Source organism: Stigmatopora nigra, chromosome 16, assembly GCF_051989575.1.
Source record: "Stigmatopora nigra isolate UIUO_SnigA chromosome 16, RoL_Snig_1.1, whole genome shotgun sequence".
Taxonomy (NCBI): Eukaryota; Metazoa; Chordata; class Actinopteri; order Syngnathiformes; family Syngnathidae; genus Stigmatopora; species Stigmatopora nigra.
In genome coordinates this window covers 1520922-1530482 of record NC_135523.1, presented here as the reverse complement: position 1 = coordinate 1530482, position 9561 = coordinate 1520922, and positions in this window count along the sequence as shown.

The window sequence follows — 9561 nt, the reverse complement described above, 5'->3', positions numbered from 1 at the left end:
AAAAAATTATGGAGAAATATTGGGATTAAAATGAAGCTTTTGCAATCACAATCTTTTCTTTCACATTTGGGTCACGAATATTACATATTTTTCATTTCTGATAAGCTAATTTTTACGTCAAGCGTAATGGTCTAATTTAGCAAATTACGCGTCCTGATTACATCGTTTTGGGAGCGGCGCTTAATTTAATATACAGGTGGAAATTCATTTAGCGTGTGCGTCGTGAATGTACTGCAGTTTGTTCAAAAAAAAACTGTGGAAAAACAAGATGGAGACTTCATCCATCAAATTTTGTCAGCTGGAAACCTGGCGTACAATCGGCTCACTTTCAGTTCCACACTGAATGGAATAAATGTAGTTTATGTGTGTGTATGTGTTGTTTTTTGTTGTATTTTTTTTTGTGTCGGCCCGCTCTGGCGGAAGTTAAACCAATCAAATCGTGAAAAAGAACTTTAAAAACATTGCTTGACTTAATTCAAGATGGCAAAGCGAAGAAATGGAATGACGTCAATCCTGCCGCGGTTATTTCCAGAAACACTTAAAAACCAGTCAATGTGACAATTTTTGATTGCATTGGAAAAAATAGAAGCCGTGTAATAAGTCTCTCAAATTATATTTCTTTCTTATGGTTAAGTGGTGAGTTGACATATTCTGAAGATCGTGTTTTTTAAAAGTATAATGTATAAACGAGACTTTTAAATACATAAATTGAGATATTTAAAGCAAAACTGGGCTAATTCCATAGTTTACATCTTTTATTTTGGTTCTACAGCGACCATTCACAAGGATAGACACCCAATCTGTTTTGACAGGGAGGCTTTGGAGTGACCATTCGCAAATTTAGGTTAGGGAGACTGGTCTAACTCCATGTTTTTGGTCATTTTTAGGTCTGTAGTAACCCTTCAGAAATCCATACATAAATTGAGCAAGTTAAAGCAAAACTGGGCTAATTCCATGGTTTAAATTTTTAATTTTTATTCTACAGCGACCATTCACAATGATAAACACCCAATCTGTTTTGACAGGGAGAGTTTGGAATGACCATTCACAAATTTAGGTAACTTAAACTGGTCTAACTCCATGTTTTTGGTCATTTTAGGTCTGTAGTAACCCTTCACAAATCCATACATAAATTGAGCTAGTAAAAGCAAAACTGGGCTAATTCCATTGTTTACATTTTTTATTTTGGTTCTACAGCGACCATTCACAATGATTAACACCCAATCTGTTTTGACAGGGAGAGTTTGAAGTGACCATTCACAAATTTGGGTTAGTGACACTGGTCTAATTCCATATTTTTGGTCATTTTAAGTCTGTAGTAACCCTTCAAAAATCCCAACTATTCAATACTTGGAGTAAAATTGGTCTTTTCAATCGTAGATACCGAAAAACGCTTCAAGTGGAAATCAATATAAATAGATTGGTTGGTTTTTCATGTCTATAAAAGTCAATAGAAAATGAACAAATCAGATATTACCCATTTCAGTCATACATTATCGACTATCGCTAGGCAGAATAGATTTACCATCCTGTCAGGATTTTCTCAAAAACCTCAATTCTCGTCAACTCATGTTCGAATTAACGGACCCACGCCGCACTCGATAATAAGACCACCCAAAAAAAACACCCTCCGTCACCCCCAACTCGCCATCAGCTATGTCGCCACCCCTCATCAAGTACTTTCCCCAACAAATCTGTCAATTACGTCCTGGAACTCAATTGCACATAGCCAATAAGACACCCTAATGAAGCCCACCACCACCATCACCATCCTCCATCTTGTCCTAACGACCTCTCCTGGCCTCGTATTTCATGACGAGCATTTAAATATCCGCCTCAACGGATGCGTACCGCGGGTATTTTAATCAAGGGACCTTTTGTTTGCGGATTTCTTGATCTATTGGCTTTCACTCCGGGTGGACAGAGTCCTGATTTAAAGTCCCGGGGCCGTTAAAATAAACAGAATTGCTCAAAAGAAACACCCCCGTCCTTTTCCTAGGGGGTCTACGGTCCACAAAGACAAAGTATTTACTGCCCGGTGTCTTTTCAAGTGGCAGATCTCGGTCTTCATTTTGTGGTTTTTCATTTCCCAAGTGTAAGATATACAAGTCTGGGCTATGACTATATAAGGATACCAATAAATAGATGGGTAGTGCGGGTGTTTCGGCAGGAAATGATGTTCCCCCTGTTTGCGCTTTTGCTCGGCGTCAGTTATTAGGTCGGACGGGCGGTGTAGTCGTCGCTTTTGGAAAACCAATCGGCTCGCAGGAGTGTCTTTTGCTGCCTGGCGGGGAGCTTCGGGAGTAAAATGAGAGCAGCGATTAAAACCATCTATCTGAGGATAAAGCGGGCTTTTCAAAGAGTGCTGGCGTTGCCATTAGATCGCTGTCAAGCCTCAAAAGTTCAAATGGATTGGACATCAATGGTACTTTAACATGGAGAAATGTATATGAATTAATTAAATTTAATTTAGAGCAGTGTGTGTCTGTGTAAGTATGCAAAAAGGTTTTTTTCTGGATTGGTTGACTATGGATATAAGGTTTTATTTTATTCGTATTTTTAATATTTTTAAGCAAAAAAATATTATTTTTCCGATAATGCTTTGAGCAGCATTGACTGACTGAGTTGACTTACAATCTTGAAGTGACGGGGGTTGGGCAAGAGAAGCAGGTGATGCCAATCCACTGATTGCACTCACAGGACACTTAGTATTGAGGGAACTTTTCCTCTCTATGAAAGCCAACATTTTGTGAAATAGTTTGAAAGTCTTATAGGATGTTATGCCTGTATATTAAATCAAAAGCCTCTATTGTCATCATGACACAGCTGTGTAGAATGAAATGGGTAAATATCATTCAACAAAGGTGCTCTTAAATGGGTCAAAATGGTCAAAAGTTTGCACTTTGATGGCCCACGTTTGAAATAGGTCAAAAGAAAAAGTATTGAGTTGAATGTGTATCAATGAAATCAATGACAGTCCCAACTTGACGTTCCTATTGGTGCGTTCACCACATGGCTCTCTCACCACTGCTTTCCATCTTTTAACTAAGAGCCATATACACCCATCATAAGAGCCACACGTAGCTCCCGAGCCATAGGTTCCCTACCCCTGCTTTAATCTTTTAATTTATTAACCATAAAGGTTTTGGGATTGGTCAGACGACATTGAGGTTTTTCCTGAAAATGGATCTGGTCTTGGCGACTTTGACCTTGTGGAGTCTCGTCATCAAAAGGAAGTCCCCCGAGGCGATGTCGCTAATGAAGCACGGCGAGTGAATGCTAATGAAACACCTTTTCGCTTCTCAAATGACGCCGCCATTATGTCTAATTAATGGTATGGAATACTTTTGTTGAAAAACATGAAGTCATACAAAAGTTCTCTCTGGGAAGGAACCTCCAAGCGTCGCATAAATGAATGCGTAATAACGTGAAATCTTTAATAGCGGTCACGACTTGGCCAATTATTCCAGAGATAATCTGGAAGCTCACCCTGACATAAATGTATTTTATGCGGTTTTAAAATATATATAAATATATATATAGAGGAATTCCTTACCACTCGCAAATACACCAAGTATCTATGAATAGTTTATAGTGTAGGAACAATAATACAAACATGTTATGAGGGTAATTAAAAAATAAAGATTATTATTACTGGTCAATAGAAGGCTTTCAGTAGTTAAATATTAGTATAAAAAGGCTTTTAAAAGTCTAAATAATATTATTTTATTATTAGATGAATGAGGTTTTACTGTAATTTGTTCAAAATATGGGAATAAACTCAAGATTTGTACATGATAGAGGTTTTGTAACCCCTAAAAAATACTTTTTGAAAATGATTTGTGAATAAACTCACCTCAGAAAGTTTCACTTGATGATTTCCATCTTCAAGTGGATTGGAAGTGACTCTCAGTGATGGCCAATCATTTTTCTGATCTGAAATGAATTAAGATTGACATGATTAGAAGTTCAAAAACAATGTTTCGGTTCCTTGTTATCTCATTGGCTTCTAATGTGACCGGACGTTTGGTCACCGGTCTTTTGGTCCTTTTTGGTCGCCAGTTTTTTGGTCGCCGGTCAAATGTATATAGATATTACACAGTACTTAGATATGAAACAGTACTTAAATATGAAACAGTGCTTAGATATTAAACAGTACTTAGATATTAAACAGTACTTGGATATTAAACAGTACTTGGATATTAAACAGTACTTGGATATTAAACTTCTCCCTTAGATATTAAACAGTACTTAGATATTAAACAGTACTTAGATATTAAACAGTACATGGATATTAAACAGTACTTCGATATTAAACAGTACTTAGATATGAAACAGTACTTAGATATTAAACAGTACTTAGATATGAAACAGTACTTAGATATTAAACATTACTTAGATATTAAACAGTACTTCGATATTAAACAGTACTTAGATATTAAACTCTCTATTTTAGATATTAAACTCTCTCTCATGAATATAATTTTGAGAGCTGGTTTCAACAGTAAAATTTCTCTCACCATTTGACCGGCGACCAAAAGACCGGCGACCAATCGTCCGAGCACTGCCTGCTGATGGTGCCGCCATTTTAATTACTGCAGGGTGACAGAACCATGCAAAATTTGGGTTTTACGGCGCCATTGCCGTAAAAATAAAACAAATTTGATTCTGTATAAGCCTGTCAGTTGGTTGTGATCCAATAAAAATAAAGAAAATTAAAAAATAAGCCTGCCAAAAATGAATCTCAAGCCCCAATGCGTCTTCTAGCCCAAAAAAATAATACAGTAAATTGATTCCAGGCGTGTAAGAAGAAGGAACCATCGATCCGGTTTTCAGTGACACGAGAACTCGGGGAAGTAAAAGCTGGAAAAGACACGATCCGTCTCCTCTCGGGTGCACGCCAGACAGCGGTTATTGGAATTTGTCGTTGGCCAATTCGGGACGCTTTTTTAGACGGCCAGCTTCGGTTTTCAAAGTCGGGCAAGGACGCGTGTAACTGATCGTCTCCGCCGGGCGTTCGTATGTGCGTCCCGGTGCGAGTTCATCACTCTCGTCTTTTCGCACCTTGGTCAGACAGGATTTACCCGCCGGCCGTTGATATTAGCGCCGCGTTTCGTGGCGTGGCGGCGGCTAGGTGACGAGTCCTGACACTTTGTACAAGCGCCTGGCAATTTACAACCGCGGGGTTAACATCTCGCCTGTTGGCGTTTCTCATGTTTGGGATTTTTCCGCACACCAATTTGGGCCATCTGATAGTTTGCTAAGATTTTAGACCAGCAAACTATGGCTAATGAGCCACATCTGGCCTGTTAGGCTTTTTAATCCGGCCCACCAAAGTTGCCCAATTTTTTTTAATCCCCAAGATGGCGTCGTCACAGTAGCTATATCCACTCTTATTTGTTTTTAGTGTTTTACAGCCCCTCTATTTTTTTAAAATGACATTTTAATAATTCTTAATACATTTCTTTACTTACTTGACTTTGTACTTTATACTTTTGACTTTAAGTGATAAATATGTTAATACTTTAGTCCTTTGTTTCTCTTTGTGTTTCATATGTACTGTTAACGGATGCACTTTTTTAGATGTATCCTATCTTGTGCTGACCCCGCCCATCTGTCACATTTTTAAAGTCTATGTGGCTCCCCCAAAGTTTGTCCAAGTCTGTTTTAGCCCAATCAGTGTTGAAATATTCCTGTTCAGGATGGGCTAGTGAGCAATTATTTTGATTTATGAGTCTCTATGTAATGCATGTTTTTATACAAGGTTAACTCATTAAAATCCACTCACCTAAGTCCAACCTTTCCTTTCCATTTCATGTCAGCAGCGTATATTATCCTACAAAAAGAAGACATTAAGCAAAGGTAAGAATAATAAAAGACAAAAAAATGGTTTTCAAGTTAATAAAGGTCAGGTTTTTAATATAATTTCTACTTACAAAATATTTTACGGTTATAAAAATGGGGAAAACGATACAAAAAAATAATCCGAAACCTCGAAAACCTAAATAATGTGTACTTATGTAAAAAGACATTTGTTCAATAATGACTTTGCTACTTTATTGTGAAAAAGGGGATTTGTGATTTGCTTAAATCATCCTTCTATGAATATGATTAAAGACTTTTTTATACGAAAAGATACCGTTGCATTTTCCAAAAGGGACGAATTGACAAGCCCGCCGTTTGTCTCCTACAAAGACCGCTCTTTAAGCAGAGTCCAGCAAGCATTACTATGCTAATTCGATGCAAAAAGGCTAGCGGCGGCCAGCCAAGCATTGATTGGTTGGGAATTGACATGCTGTCACCATGCCCACTCACCCTCTCCATTGAGATAAACAACAACAACTCAAAGAAGGAATCGATCCCACAGCCTTTTAAAAGTGGCTAAAAATGATGATGTCTCATAAAGTTGAGGCGACCAATTAAAAGTCAAACGGCCCAACATGGCCATCGTTCATATTTAATTCATCTGAAAGGATTTGGGAGGGGGTGAAAGTTAATCACAGCTCTCCGTCGGACCGCATTGGAGCGCGTCTTCATTTTGTCGGCAGTTAATCATAAACATTTCCTTCTCGCCAGCTGCTTCAAGGTCGGATTTTTTTACGTAGCGTGTACGTGGGTGGCGCCGTCGGGTTTTGCGTCAATGGAAAGAAACTGAAAAAAAGATGGGACAAAAACGGGGGTAGCCCGCTATTCCTGTTAGCATATCGGTTCGTGACGGGCTCCCCAGTCGATGACTGGACGTTTGGTCGCCGGTCTTTTGGTTGCAGGTCAAATAGTGACTGTTGAAACCAGCTCTCAAAACTATATTCATGAGAGAGAGTTTAATATCTAAGTATTGTTTAATATCTAAGTAGTTTAACTTCTAAGTAGTTTAATATCTAAGTAGTTTAATATCCAAGTAGTTTAATATCTAAGTACTGTTTAATTTTGAAGTACTGTTTAATATCTAAGAGAGAAGTTTAATATCTAAGTACTGTTTAATTTTGAAGTACTGTTTAATATCTAAGAGAGAAGTTTAATATCTAAGTACTGTTTAATTTTGAAGTACTGTTTAATATCTAAGAGAGAAGTTTAATATCTAAGTACTGTTTAATATCTAAGTAGTTTAATATCTAAGTAGTTTAATATCTAAGTAGTTTAATATCTAAGTAGTTTAATATCTAAGTAGTTTAATATCTAAGTAGTTTAATATCTAAGTAGTTTAATATCTAAGTAGTTTAATATCTAAGTAGTTTAATATCTAAGTAGTTTAATATCTAAGTAGTTTAATATCTAAGTAGTTTAATATCTAAGTAGTTTAATATCTAAGTAGTTTAATATCTAAGTACTGTCTAATTTTGAAGTAATGTTTAATATCTAAGTACTGTTTAATATCTGAGGGAGAAGTTTACTATCTAAGTACTGTTTAATATCTAAGTACTGTTTAATATCTAAGTACTGTTTAATATCTAAGTACTGTTTAATATCTAAGTACTGTTTAATATCTAAGTACTGTTTAATATCGAAGTAGTTTAATATCTAAGTAGTTTAATATCTAAGTAGTTTAATATCTAAGTAGTTTAATATCTAAGTAGTTTAATATCTAAGTACTGTTTAATTTTGAAGTACTGTTTAATATCTAAGTACTGTTTAATATCTAAGTAGTTTAATATCTAAGTACTGTTTAATATCCAAGTAGTTTAATATCTAAGTGCTGTTTAATATCTAGGTACTGTTTAATATCTCAGTACTGTTTAAAATCTAAGTACTGTTTAATATCCAAGTACTGTTTAATATCTAAGTACTGTTTAATATCCAAGTACTGTTTAATATCCAAGTTCATTTGACCGGCGACCAAAAGTCTGGTCAAGCCCCAGGCAAATCGGATTGGTCATTTTGCACCAATGAGAGGAAAGCAAAAAATATCGGAGTAAGCCCAATCTTCCTGTCAGGATCGAAATTTGCAGTCAATTTATTAGCTTAAGGGTAACCTTGACGAATGCTAAGAAAGTCACGGGATGGCTTGCCTAATCCCCCCCACCCCCCCCCCCCCCCTCCCCCCGTCGCCCTCCAGACAAAATAAATTCAGGCTTTAGTTGCCAGCGTGTTGCGTCACCACGCGTTTGCATTTTTTTTCTCTTTTCGGGATTAGATTTCGCTTGTTGCGAAGGAACAAATAAACGCCGGGCGGATTCTTCCTTATCGAGTAAAGCACAAACAGACAGGAAGAACATCCGTTGCTCATTTCCCCACAAAAACAAAGACTGATGGATGTCCACGACTGCGGGAATGTTGGCGCTGGCGCCTTTCCGAGCCCGGCCTTTGATTTTTCACGATAGCGACAAAGCCTCATTCGTTGTTTGTCGTTAAAGCGCGTAATGGCGTGGCCACAACATCAATACGCCGGAGATGAATATTACGCTAAGCATTTAATATGATGACTTTGGGCTGTTGGCTGTGACGGAGAAAACTAATCGAGGGAAAACCGGTTTTGGAAGTAGCAGTGTTGACGGTTAGCTTGATAGCATTTGAGGAAAATGGTGGGAAATAGGTTTGGGTTTAGGTTTTTGGTTTTACTTTATGAATGAAGTTTTTGTTTTTTGTTTGGAAAAATGTTAAAGTAAACTTTTGTCGTTTATGGGATTCGATATTTTTCATAAATTCTATAAATATAAAGACACAGCTAATGTATGTGTACACTCATTTTTGTAACATCTTTTTGTGGTGAAGGGTCGCTTTCGGTTGCTAAAATGTATTTTTTAAAGCACTAAAACAATTGATTATTACATTTTCTTTTCTCAATCCTAAATTTTTGCACTGGAACAATTTAATGTTGAATTTTTTAAATTTTATTGTCTTAATAATATTTTTTTTGCACTGAAACATAATTAATTAAAAAAGAATTAAACTTTCTTTTCTCAATTCTAAATTTTTGCACTGAAACATAATTGATTTTTTAAAATGTTTACATTTCTTATCTCAATACTACATTTTTTTCACTGAACCAATTGATTTTTTAGATTTTTTTTGTCAATAAATGTTTAAGATTACTTTAAATTTTCCTTAAGCAATTAATTTATTTCAACAGCATTTCTGCACTGAAATTCCCAGCCCTCAAACTTAATCCCTAATTAAAACATGTTTAATTTTTCATCTCCTTAAATTAAAACCCCCTCCCATACCAACAAAAATCTACATAGCTACACATAGCATCCACATCGCTATCACCCAAATCAACGACCGGCGTCCAATCATAACCAAAAATGCGTCCGTTATAATTACGAGAATCCCTTTGGGAGTCGCCATTTGCTGTTGCTGTTTAATCAGCGTACGACATCAAAGCAAAAAAGGACGCCATGTTTACTGTACGCCATCGCCGCCTTGAATATTCAGCGGCGCAACATCAAAGCGCGCCTTCCCGGGGAAGGAAATATGTCGCCGTTCATGAATGAAGCGCCGTTTGCATGCCAGCTCAGCCATTTTTTTCTCAAACGCTGGCGCCTCTCGCGCACTAGCATTAGCGCCACGCCGGGAATCCTTGGCGACCCGTCACGTGTTGCTTTTCATCTTTTCCCGTGGAGC